We start from the raw sequence: 14,247 nt of genomic DNA on the forward strand, positions 1-14,247 counted from the left end.
GAATTTTCAAGCTTAAGTAAACTGACTGCCCAGTTTGCCGGTGTACTTCAGTTTTAGTTGGACAAAATACTTCAGAACTTTAAAATAGGTCCTGAACATCAGCCTTCTGAAAAGTTTATCTTACTCTAAAACTTTTACAAATAATTCTAGCCTGCAAATCACTTGATTTGAGTTCTTCTACTTTGAGCTTTTCAATTTAGGCAGTTAGAGCGGTTTTCTAAATTGCTTTAAAAGCCTAGTCAAATGTATCTAAAGGATGGGTTTAGAAATGACATTTTGTCATGTTGTAAAGATGTGACAAGACTGCTGGAAAAAACAAACTAATGAGGGAGATGTATTTGAAAAGGCAATCTGAACAAATTTGTTAAATTGAGGTATTTCGATTTTAAGAGCAAGAATATTTGAGTTCTGGAATATTTATGAGATTATATCATTTTCAATTAGACATTAAAATGGTAAATAACAGTGTAATGGAGGAAACATGTATATGGAATAAAGATTATTTTGATTTGTGGACATTTTTAGCTTATTTTCTTAGCTTGGTATTTAAGTGTACGTTACTTAAACACATGTTATTTTCTAAGGGTTTCTAATATTAACTCAATTATTAGAATTATTGATATATCTATTCTTGGATTTTGAAATTAAAAAAAATACTTGAGAGGCAAAGAGACAGAGATGGGGGGAGGGAAGGAGTGAGAGAGAAAGAGGGAGAGAGAGAGAGAGAGAGAGAGAGAGAGAGAGAGAGAGAGAGAGAGAGGAATTCCTATAATTCCTATTTGCTGGTTCATCGTCCAAATGTCTGCAGCACCTGGTGCCCCTACCAAACCTAGGAGCTGGGAACTCAATTCAGGTCTCCCATGTGGATGAACAAGGGCCCAATTATTGAAGTCATTACTGCTGCCTCACTAGGTCTACATTAGCAAGAAGCTGGAACCAGATCCTGGAATCACAAGCTGGAGCTGGGATTTGAATCTAAGTATGCTGATGTGGGATTCTGGTGTCACTAGACTAAAAGGTATCGCCTGCATTTTTATTTTAAAGATAAGTTAAAATGTTGTCAATTTCCCTAGAAATTGAAAGAAACTAGGCTGTACATAGTTAGGAGGCTTCTCTGTTTCATTACAAAACTTTAGAAAGATGGCTTTAGGTGGGTGGTCTACATGGCTTTGTGTGGAATCCTGTTTAGCTCTATCATTTGTAGCTTGCTTGACTTTGGCAAATCATTTTATGTACTCTGGCTGCATTGTAAATATTTCATATGTCAGAATCTCCCAGGGTATCACATAGGAACATCTCCCTGCATTTGAAAAAGTAACTTATTCCAAAGCCTAACATTTAAATAGATAAAATTAGTAGTGTTCTGAAAATCTTTACCTGTCTAGAGAAATTGCTGCATGAGATTTGGTAATGCTCTTCATTCTTTTTTGGATGGTCCTTTGGCAACTTTTTTTTGAAGAAACCAGCTGTGTACTTTACCATCATAGTCATCAGTCTAAAACAGAATTATTTTGTGAGAAGCTGGCAATATAAATTCATCATGGCGTCTGTGTGTCAGTTTGGAAGAAGAGGCTTAGGTCCTTGCTGGTTCCATGAGGAAGAAGATTTTGTTGACTACTTTCCAGAAGGTCTCTTTCAAATACCTATGGTATTATCTTAATTTGAACTTTTCAGAGGAAGATAGTATTTGAGGATTTCAAAATAAAGGGCTAAAATTTGTATTTATGTACTAATATATAAGATATTAACATAACAATATATTACATACATTTAGATACATCTATAAGTATATAGATAAGCAGTAGATACAACTGTAAGTATCTAGGAGACAATTGTATTGCAGGGGGATATAAAAGCAGAGAAAATAACCTTTTCTTGTTTTCCTTCTTAAATTTGGATGTATTTTTATTAAGACCATATGGCATTCGGCACTGCGGTTTAGAATTGTGAAACCCGAGAAAGGATTGTACTAACTGAAAAAAAATACAGGGGTGGGGAAGATGAAAAAGAGCAACTGGCTCCCCCACTCACACACACACACACACACTATATATATAGTGTGTATGTATGTATATATATATATATATATATATATATATATAAGTTTTTAATTCCAAAACGTGCAATTGACATAAGTAATTCGTTGTGATTTTAGTTTTCTTTAGCTAGAATTCTGCAGCTGTACTGAGAAATCAACTGTGTTCTCTTGAATTGTAAAGAATCAGTTTCTTCTTTAGCAAAAATCTGGGAAACATATGGTCTTGTGCAGATGTGCGCATGTGCAATGTTTCCTGTCTTAGAACTCGAACAATGGCATGTGTCTCACGGCTAAATTTGTGTCGGTACAATTTTTGCCCCACGTGTTTTCCACTTCAGAGGAGGCATAATTGGAGCTACTTTCTACCTGTCTCATCATGCCCTGTTCTGTAGGGGACAGACTGTAAAAACTGGGAGGTTTGTATGGTCCTAATAGGAGTCAGAAAAAATTTCACTTCTGTGGTGCTCTGAACCTTTAAGATTTTCTGCCCTCTTTTCATTTGGCACAAGAAGGTGTAGAGAGTGAAAGGGATGTCAACTACAGCTATGCTGTGTGGACTCCTCCCGATATCACTGACAGCATTTGGAGTGTTGGAAATCTGCTTCCACTTCTCACTGATGTAGACCTTCAGATTTACTTATTTTCTTGTGATTTCAAAAAACTCATATTCTGTTGGAACCATCATGGCTATAATCACTTCAAATGAAAGTCCATAATTATCTTGGGAAGAAAACAAAAAGGTTTTGGTAACACATTTGGCTGGATTTTCATACTTTGACTATTGGGTACCCATTTTTGGCAACATCCTTTTTTGTTGTATTTGTCATGATTTTTCAGAAGATCCTTTTGTATATCTAATTCTTTACTTCAGGACTCAGTTTTTACCTCCTTCAATACAAATTTAAACATGCATTATAATAGATAAGATGATTCTATGGGCTATAACTACTTGAGATGGTAAATCTGGTGTTTCCCAGAGCACTCTTTAAAAATATACTTCATATTTGTTTTATAACAATAATTTTAAAGAAAGTTGTATTAAGGAAAATGGAATTGATAAATTTCAAAGCTACTGCAGCAGTTTGAAACTAAATAATTTCTGGCTGCAGCCATGATAAAATTAAGAATATTTCATATTCAGGAAATAGAACCTCTACAGGAATTTGGAATAATTCAGAGTTGTTTTAAAAGACAAGTCAGACACTGAGAATCATTATCAAACTAGGAGTTTTTCTTTGATAATCTAATATATTCTTGCTTTTATCACTGTTTTAGGAACTCAGTATTGTTACATTGCTATAAATTATCTTTGGAAACTATGAAAACAGGAAAAGATATCCTTAAAAAATGAAAAGTTCTTTTTCACTCTCAGGGAATATATGCATTATCCTACTCATCTGAACAGGTCTGGTGACTTTGCATCCAATTCTACCTACATGATATGAAATAGACTATGTAGCATAATTGTAAGCAATTATAAATTAATTAATGAAAGAAATGTCTTAAAGCTGGACATTTTGCTTTATGTAAAAAATGGAAGAATGATGCTTGATGAAATAGTCAATTTTTTTCTTTTTTACTTTAAAAATTTATTTGAGATATAGAGAGAGTGAGAGTAAGGGTGAAAGTGAGACTGAGCTGCCATTCACTGCCTATGTCCCAAAATGCTTGTAACAGATGGGTGGGCCAGGTTAAAGCTGGGAGTTGGCTCCCCAAGTGGATGAGAAGGACCCTTCCACTTGAGCCCTTACCTGCTGCTTCACAGATCTGTATTTACAAGAAGCTGGATTTGGGAGCTAGAGCAGGGTATTGAATCCAGGCATTCTGCTATGGGACACGAACATCTTAGCAAGATTTTAACTGAGGGCCAAATAACTTCTCCAAGGGCTGATTTTTTTTATTATATGAGCTCATGGAAAAATGTAATTTAAAGATAAGTGCAATTTAGTATATTTTTTTTGAAATTTATCATATTTTTTCATAATAAGTAAGTGCAATTTAGTATAAATTTTTTTGAAATTTATACATAGTTTTTTTCATAATAAGTATTTTCCAGTAACTTTTTTCGTAGACCCTTCATATATCTTCTTGAAGATCTGACAATTTTGATTGGAAGAGCTGGACTATTTCCTTCAGTGTTGCGGTATGGATAAGAGGCGCTTAAGGATAGCGATTCCATCAACCTTGCGGCAGCTGAAAGCAACAGTAAAGTCATAAGAAGCATCTAGCTTGGGATTTTCTGACCATTTGAGGACCCCAGCTGCTCCACTGGAAAGGCTTTGCTAACATTCTTCTTTTAACCTTCTGGGATATTTTTGGTTTTTGCACTGGATATTTCTTAGCATAGAAATCTTGGATGCAATTTATCTTCTGTATCTATCTGTGCTGGCAGGTTGACTCCAACTCATGATCCTCAGCTTGGATTATTGGCAGGAAGATATATGTGTCTGGCTCTTAAAAGTTTTTTTTTTTTTCTTTTCCTGTTCCACCTGTCCCTTCATTGTTTATTTTTAAGATATATCTATGGCTTTCCATATCTTCTTTTGACCTAGTGAAATATTAAAGTTTATTTGGATGCATTGTTTGCATTCATATCTGATAGATGCATGGTGATTTTTTAGTGCTAATATATATGTACTATGCAGTTTACCAAAAAAAGGCATAAAAATAATTTCTTATGCATGAATGACTCAAGAGGCTTTATGAAACTTCGTATTCTTTTCATCTGGTTACGAGAAAAAGTATATGAGTAAGTTTTTTTGTTAAACTCTGAACATAGTATTTTGAGCTTTGATATTTACTCATCTTAACAGTACATTTTCCATTACTTTATAAAAAATCTTTATTTAGGAGACTCAAACTTGTTCGTCTGCCAAAGCTAAAATTTTATTTTATAGATTTATTTTGTTGATTTTGTTAAAAAACTGCTTTAAATGACTTAAATGATTACATTGATACTGTCTATATTTAGCTATCTTTTACTTATTAAGGTTACCAATACATTTGTAAAAAATATTATTTAGTTTTAATAACTCCTCAAATATTTAAAGGAAAAATAAATAATAATCGTATGCAATTTATCTTTATTGTTATTACAGAACAGGGACATGACAAAGCTACTCTTGGTTTATATTATCAGTGCATTAAATATGGGCATCCTTGAAAATAAAACAATTTACATATTAAGTTTGATCTAAATAAAAAGATACTTAGGGAAATAAACAATGGCATTAATGCTAATTTTTAAATTTTGTACTTTATTTGCTGCGTTTTATTTCACTTGGATGGTTGATTTTGTTCAACATTTGTTCATAATTTTAGTTTTCCTTTCAGAAAGTAATTATTATGTAATACAACTTACCTGGCTAATAGAGCATTTTACAATTTGTAATGAATTAGATCAATTGTTGAATAGAGGTTGAGCAATGTATTGGCTAAGGATTCTGTCACATTTTGGTCCTTAGACCATACTTCTGTAGATCATTGAAGAAATTTATTGATTTTTGTCAAGTATTAAAATAAGCAAAATATCAGGAATTTCTCAACGCCAGCTGATCACTACATTAAATGGTGTTATTTGATAAATTGGTAAAAGAGTTGTAAAGACTTATTCATTTATTTGAAAGACAAGTTACAGAGAGGACGAGGCAGAGTCAGAGAGAGAGAGAGAGAGAGAGAGATGGAACCATTTTCCATCTGCTAGTTCATTCTCCAAATGGCTGCAACTGCAGGAGCTGGGCTGATCTAAAACCAGGAGCCAGGAGCTTCTTCCCAGTCTCCTGTGTTGGTGTAGAGCCTCAGGGAGTTGAACCATCTTCTGCTGCTTTCCCAGGCTCCTTAGCAGAGAGCTGGATGGGGAGTGAAACAGTGAGACTTGAACCTGTACCCATTTGGGATGCCAGCACTGCAGGCGATGGCTTTACCCACCACACTGAAGAACTGGCCCCCGGTTAAAGTTTTTAAATTACTAAAAACAGCAATTAAACCACTGATTTTATAAAGATATTTTCTAAAAATTCAAATTGTGTAAATGGAGTTCTCTATAGTATTAAAGTACAATGAAATACTGAATTTTATATTATTTGAGGTATATATACATATATATTTTATTTATTTGAAAGACAGAGGCAGAGAGAGACAAAGAGAATTCTTAGTTGTTGGTTCAATCCCCAGATGCCCACAACCACCGTGGCTGGGCCAGGCCAACACCAGAAGCAAGGAATACAATCCAGATATTCTACATGGTGTCAGGAATCCCAGTAGTTGAGCGATCAGCTACTGCCTCCCATGCATTCCATAGTTGTTTTGTGTCATCATTTTATAAGTATTGTGTTTCTTCTAGCTTTTGCTTTACATAATGTTGAGATCTCTACTCTTTTATTCATGAGACTTGTAGTCCTCAATAAATAGTTATCACGTTATGTAAGAAAGTAAATCAAGTTCCGATTCTGTTTTCCTCTAAAATAGTAGCAGCATACACAGACAGTGAGAACCTTTAATTTATAGGGATGCAGAGAAAACAAGAAATTTAAAAAAATATTTTCCTATTTCTTCCTCAAATTATTGTCACAGATATATTAGAAGATATAGTAAATGAAATTAAATAAGGCACAATTATTTCACTTTACAAATGAAGTTATAGTAGAATGGCTAGAAGATAAATGACATGTATTTTGGAGCTGTATAATTAAAAATTTTAAACTACTTTAATAAGGTATACTTTCATTAGGAGGAGCAAGATAATTATATTCTACCTCTTGCTGATTAAGGATGCAGTTGCTGTAATCACATTTTAGAAACTTTTGGGGTAAATGGTGGATTCAGGCAAAGTCAGAATAAGTACATGCTATATATAGTATACTCTACAGAATAGCCTAAAATTGTAATGGAAAACACATTACCAACTGTTCATGAGAATTGTGCTGGTTTGGGAGGGTGTGACCAAATGCTGTAAAATTGAAGACCACTAATACAATCAATCTATTTCAGTCATCTACAATTCAGCTTGAACTCTTTATCATATATTTCTTCATCAGTGTTTTGTATTTTTTTGGTTACAGTGGTGAGCTTAGAGGAAACAGAGAGATATTTTCTGGAATTTAAAGGAAGAGATGTATCCAAATATTAATTCTGTACTGTGGCCATATGGGTTATTGCAGGATCATTATCTTGTACAGGGAAATCTCTCAGTGTATTTCTATGAAGGGTGCAGACTTTTCACCTAAGACTCTAAAAAGCGTAATGATGAAAATGAAGGTCTTTCAGTTAAATCCAAAATGTGCAAATCATAAACTATAAACTAGGCCTAAGAACCTGTTTGTTAGAAATCTGGTTTTAAAATGTGAAGAATTTGTCATAAATCAGTACTGCTCAAAATTTAAAATACACTCAAATCATTGGAATGCTTTTGTTTAATTCATATTCTGGTTCAATAGTAAAAGATATTTCATTTCTAAACAGCTTGTGAATGATCTTAATGCTTTTGGTCTATGGAATAGCACTTTGAGTAGCAAAGTCATAGAATACACTGAATAAACAGAGCCTAATGTGGACAAAGATGGTGAGGCATGTGAAAAGATGAAAGACTGTTAATGCAATAATAGAACTATGTTTAGTAAAGTGTAACTGAAGGAGCATTCTAAAACTTCCTTCCATTGGATGAATCAATCCATGGAGCTACTTAACACGATAATATAATGAGGGGAATACTTCTCTGTTGTCAGTACGAGATGGGCAAAGATCAGGGCAGTTATTTCATCGGCTACTGTGCCACAGCATGAATGCTATTGCTGGGAGATTTCACCTATGTACAGACTTAAAGTAGGCTATTCAGTTGATTAGACATGCTTTTTAGCACTGCTACCCTTGTGATGGGATATAATAAGGGGGAAAAAAGAATGCAGGCATTGAGACTACTCTAGAGATAATTTCAGCAGTACCAACGTTGAGGGCCTCAACAAATGTGATGACAGGTTGATGGCACTGTACTAAAGGCGTATTTAAGAGAGGAGCAAATTACATTAGTGATAGATTAGTTCAAAATTAAGTGAAAAAGACATGTTTAGACCTTTCAGTTAGATCTTTATAGATAGAAAATAATATACATGTGGAGATTCTCATTTCTCAAAGGAAAAAGGAATATTGGGAGGACAGAATATAAACTGTATACTTATTGGCAAAATTATGTTTTCTGTTTCCGTGTACTAAATTTTTATTTTTCTTTTATTTATTTGAGAGGCACACATATGCACACATACACATACACATACATATCCATAGAGAGAGAAAGAGAAATAGAGAGAGAGACAGAGACAGAGACAAAGAGACAGAGAGAGAGAGAGAGGTTACATCCACTCATTTACTCTCAAAATTGTCATAGTGGCCAGGGTTGGGCCACTACAAAGCCAGATGTAAACGAGTCAATCCAGTCCTCCCATATGGATGGCAGGGAACCAGGATAGTTGAGCCATTGCTGCTCAGTACTGTGCAGTGCATTAATCAAAGCTGGAATTGGGAGTAGGGATAGGATTCAAATCCAGATACTCTGATATGGGAGGCAGGTATCTCAACTAGGCCAAATGCCCAGCTGCCTACGTACTAAGTTATTCCTTACTCTTATGTACATGAAAACTGTAACTTCTTGTAATCATATGGCTCATGCTAGGCATTTGTATTGCTACAGGTAGAATGCTAGAAATATATATACATAACATACAACGCTCTTAATTTTTTGGTAAGGACTGATCTTTGTTCCATGCCCTCTTTTTAAATGCTTATTTATTACTTTTTTATTTATTTGAAAGGGAGAGGGAGGGAGGGAGGGAGGGAGAGAGAAAGAGAGAGAGAGAGAGAGAGAGAGAGAGAGAGAGAGAGAGAGACTTTTCCATCTTCTGGTTCACTCCACAATACCGTGGCTATATTAAGCTGAAGCTAGGAGCTAGGAACTCCATCTGCTTCTCCCACGTGACTGGCAGGGACTCAAGTAACTTGGCTATTACCAGCTGCCTCTTAGGGTATCCATTAGCAGGAAGATGTATCAGAAGCAGATGTGAGACTCAATCTCATGCACTCGTTTATGGGATGCAGGCATCCCAGGAAGCAACTAACGCCACTGCACCACAGCATCCTCCCCATTTCTTCTTTTTAATAATTTCAGGGACATATTTAATGGAGGGAAAAGAAGCATCATTGGGTGACTTTATTTTACTTCAGAGTGTCACAGAAGTCAGCTCTTTCATAGCAGCTAATAGGTTTTTAAAAGGATATTCTAATATCTTTAAAACCAAATAATACACAAATTCATAACACCAAGGGAAAAGACAACACTAGAGAATCACATGAGCACTGTCCATTAGCAGTTTCTGGCAGCCTGAGGAGGAAGGGAAATGAGCAGTGCTAAATGTAAGTGGAGGGATATCAAAGGGAGGACAAGAAGGAAGGGAGAAACTGTAGGTACAAAGGCCTAGACCTAATCATTTGCATTGTTTAATCACTGCCTGAATGTGAATCTTATGAACACCATCAGAGGTCATTTATCCATTTAAATTAATATAGAAAAGTATGTCTTTAAATTCTGTAAAAATGGATTTGATTTTTTAGAAGATACAATATTATCGTCCTTTATAAACCATTTTTACAGTAATTGCTGTTCTTTTTTGGAAAGAAAGATGCAAATTTCCAAACTGCCCACATTTAAACCAACCTGAGTGCTTTAAAGATACTCTTGATGTTTTAACAACACATGGACCAACATTTTTTATGTAAATAGTATATGTATGTGACTACCTCTAAAGGCCAGAGGCATAACACATTCTGAGATAGCTGTAAACAAGCTCCGGAAGAGGCAAATGATTCAAACGACTTCACAGAGGCATTTTTCCCTTAGTAAATGACATCTACTTTCAAGAGCAAGCTGCTGGTGGCCCATATAATGAATTCAGAGTTAAAGATCTATTTTTTCCTGAAACAGTAATAAATGTATTAGGTAATTTGCTTTCAGAAATGATTCAACAAATGCATACATAATAATTTCCTAATCTTTGCTTATTCTTCTACACATAAAGATTATTTTAAAACAGAAGTATTTTACAGAGTCTTGTGTGATATTTTACATTTCAATTCATTTACATAAGTATTACAATGGAGATAAATTAATTCTAAATAATCATTAAATAGAGCGTTCTGTATACGCCTTCAGTGTATGTGCATGATGAGGTTATGCCCTTGAGAAAACCAAAGCAGAAATGCAAGCAAACATAATCACTTACTCATCTCATAAAAATGAAATAATTCTTGGAAAACGTCAATATGTTTGTAGCTCTATTATTCTCAATTTCTCTCATTAGAATCTTGTAAGCAACTTTTAGTGATGCCTGGATAGTCATTTTACTGTTGTTTTATGATTCTCAGTCTAGCTATTTATTCATGCACCCACCAATTTATTCCATAAATCACTGAGTCTTCATTGTGGGCAAGGCATTATGCCAGGCATTCAGAAGCAGAGAAAGCTGAATAATTTAAAGGTTTAACTTTCAGGGAGCTTACAAACAATGAGGACACAAAAGCTACATGCAAAATTGCTAAAACATAAGGTAGCAATATTGTGAAGACAAATGTGATCCCTGTAATTATGTGAAAGCCAGTAAGATACGAAGAAGGTGGGATTTCAGTTTTACCTCAAAATAGGAAGAAGAAGAAAAAAGGTGAAAAAAACTTTGTAGTAAATTTATAAAAGCTAAAAAGTACAGAGCAGGTTAATGAAATACGTTTACCAGGATATACAGGGATGAAGGGGGAAAAGGGAGACAATGGTCAAAAAAATGTATTGCAACCAGATGACAGGATGATAGCAAGTTTTGAATGTCAGCCTATGAACACCTGCTATGTGTTATGGACAATGAAGAGATATTAAACACGTTAGAAAAAGGAATCACTGGGATCAATATATGGTTTTTGAGAGTAAGGTTTAGGATGGCTTATATCACATTGATCCTGAAGTCAGGAAGAATAGGCTCTTTAAAAAGTCTTAGCAAGAGAAATAGGTGCTGAATTAGAGCAGTAACACTGGAAAAGTAAAGAGGAAGACAGATGAGAGAAGTATTGTGGAAATAGAATCAATATGTCTCTGAGACTGGATGCAAATTGGGAAAGCAAAAGTGGGAGAAAAAGAAATCAATAATAGCTGTGGAATTAAAATCCCAGGTGACTAAAGATTATAAAATAATGAGTATAAAGATTAATTTAAAGAAGTATGTGTCAAGATCAACAAATGATACATAAACATTAAGTAACAGATTTTTTGCTGTGAAGATTTAATTTGGAAAGAATAAATAATCTACCACAGCAGGTCCCACTCTGACCATCACAGTTATAAAAGAAAGTTAAAAATCAAAACAAACAAACAACAAAACAAAACCAAACTCAAAGAAAATTTCCACAAACCATTGTCAGGTTCCATCCTAAAAAAAATGCTGATTCAATAGGTCTATGTTGCACCATGATGTTTTGTATTTAAAAAAACAAAAACAAAAAAGAAAACAAAACAAAAACTCCTAAAGATCCATCAAGGGCTGGCGCTTTGGCATAGCTGTAGTTATGTAGCATTGTATATGGGCACCAGTTCGAGTCCCAGCTGCTCCACTTCCAGTCCAGCTCTCTGCTATGGCCTGGAAAGGCAGTGGAGTATGGCACAAGTCCTTGGGCCCCGGCCTCCACGCGGGAGACCCCGAATAAGCTTCTGGCTCCTGCTTTGGATCAACTCACCTTTGGCCATTGAGGTCATTTGGAGAGTGAACAGGCAGATAGAAGAATTCTCTCTCCCTGCCTCTGCCTGTCTGTAAGTTGCCTTTCAATAAATCTTTAAAAAAATTTTTTTCAGGGACTAAAATAAAATATGAGAGAATATTTTTTAAGAAAAATTCCTCAAGTTTAGAAATTACAGATCCATTAGCACTTTCACAGGTCCTCTCCTAGGCAGTGGGGCCAGGATTTGGCAGCTGGTACTGAAAGAAATCCCTTGATTATATCTTTGCCCTGGGACTGTACCAGTGGCATTTGACACTCAAGTGGATGGAGAAAAAAAAGATATCACAAATCCATATAAACTGTGCATGAACTGATTAAATAATAACAGTCTTAGACCATTCTCCTCTCCTTCTGGGAGGGTTGAATACAGAAAATATGACAAATTCTTTATCCAATTGGAAAGAAATTTATTTTTTAGATGGGATCTTATAAAAATTTCCCCATTGAAATAGAATACTTAGTTTTATTTATTGCAGATGGTGGAGATAAACAAATGGTGCATGTTAGATAGACATTGCTGCATTAGTATTACACAAGTGTTTTACTGATGATTATTATAGAAAACAACATTTTGCAGGGTAATTTGGAGGTACTCAGAGACATTTTCCAAGCTCAACTAAAAGTTAGTTTGCTCCATGAAACTAAAGAAAGGTAACTAAAGGGGTCATAAATAAAGATTTTGGGAACACAGCAATAGAAATTAAGCAAGTGAGATTAACCAAATGGTAATTATCCACATATATATATATATATATATATATATATATATATACACATAGCAAATTAAAATGAAGAATTCATCAAAGAATCAAAACTATTGCTAAATCAAATAGTAAGGACTAAATAAGGTTTTACTGGAGTTTAATATTTTCAGTAAGTCTTGAGTTATTAATGACATTTATAAACTGTTATCTCCAAGAACTCAATTTGAATAGAGTGGCTAATACTAAGTTCTCAAATGAGATAATTTTTCAATGTACACAAGTCAAGAGCAGTATTATAACTGTTGAGAACATGAGTAAGCTATAAAAAGTGATTATTATAAATACATACTGCTACTTTATTAAACTTAGAAATGAATTTTTGTATAAATAAAACAAGTTTATTTAGAAAGGATTCTTAGTTTGTAAAACTACAATATCCCACTTGAAGGAAGGACATACCAATGAAGAGGAAAAATTTTAAGGTGACCCCTAAAATGTATACAATCAAGATTTGTCACTTCTGTTAATAGTTGATTTGAAAATTCTTCTCTATTTTTCCTTTTATGTAAAGAAAAAAACTTGAATTTTTTTTTTCTTCAAACCATCAGGGATATAATAAACGAATGAAGAATCATTTGGTGAAAATCATGGAAAAGGAAAAATAAGCTAGATCCCTAGAGCCACTTTTCACTGGAGTGTGAGCTGACATTGATACCAGATAGGCTAACACCTTAAGCATTTTGAAAGCATCCTGGGGGCAGTGCAATCGCACTTGAAGATCAGAGCATACCAAGCAGGTAAAGGAAGGATGCTCATGTGGAAATTCTTCATGCTTTCGAAGTTGAAGAGAGCCAACTCAAGATTTCTATTACCAGGAAAAATCAATTTTCTCTGGAGAAGCTGGGCTTATCCTATACTTGGAATAATTTTACTATATTTCAAATAGAAATCCTGGCACATGATATAAAGCAACAGGTCCTTGAAAAGGAAGCAAACATGAAGGAGTGCCAGCAAATAAACCCATACATTTAAAACAGACCACCAGGGGCCTGAGATATTAATTTTCCACCAGATTATAAAATGATCAAGCTTTTACTGTCCAAGGACATAAGAAGATTAATAATTGATGCTGGCCTTGTGGCACTGTGGGTTATGCCACTGTGCACAATGCTGGCATCTAACATCTGAGTGCCAGCTTGAGTCCTGGCAGATCTGCTTCGGATCCAGCTACCTGCTAATGCACCTAGGAAAGCATTAAATGATGGCCCGAGTGCTTAGGCCCCTGCTACTCCTGTAGGAAACCTGGATTAAGTTCCAGGCTCCTGGCTTTGGACTAGCCCAGGCATTTGGCGAGTGAAGCAGTCATGGAAGCTCTGTCTCTCCCTTTCTCTCCATCATCCATCTCTCCATCTCCCTGTCTCTCCCACTCCATCATTCTGTGTTCAAATAAATAAAATAAACATTTAATAATTAAAAAGATTAAAAATTTAACAAAGAACTGTAGAATTTTTTTAAAATGTGGAAGATTTATATTAACATTTAAAAAAAATAAAATATACTAAAATTCAGTGGCAGCATTTAGGAGCAATTAGTATGTAAAGAAATAATGGCTCAAATTTTCCCAATAATGATAACATAAAAAATCACAGAAGGGAAAATTAAAATACTCTATACATACACATCATAGTAATTATAGTGAGA

The 14,247-nt window shown here is 34.6% G+C and overlaps 1 non-coding gene across 1 annotated transcript; it reads left to right on the forward strand.

Annotated features, from left to right (window-relative positions):
* The first annotated feature begins 11,983 nt into the window (after window positions 1–11,983).
* On the forward strand, window positions 11,984–12,112 carry LOC133766125 (small nucleolar RNA SNORA30/SNORA37 family). Its single transcript, XR_009866677.1, has one exon. It is a non-coding gene; the product is annotated as a small nucleolar RNA SNORA30/SNORA37 family (small nucleolar RNA).
* Window positions 12,113–14,247: the final 2,135 nt, after the last annotated feature.

The sequence above is a fragment of the Lepus europaeus genome, chromosome 8 (assembly GCF_033115175.1).
Source record: "Lepus europaeus isolate LE1 chromosome 8, mLepTim1.pri, whole genome shotgun sequence".
Lineage (NCBI taxonomy): Eukaryota > Metazoa > Chordata > Mammalia > Lagomorpha > Leporidae > Lepus > Lepus europaeus.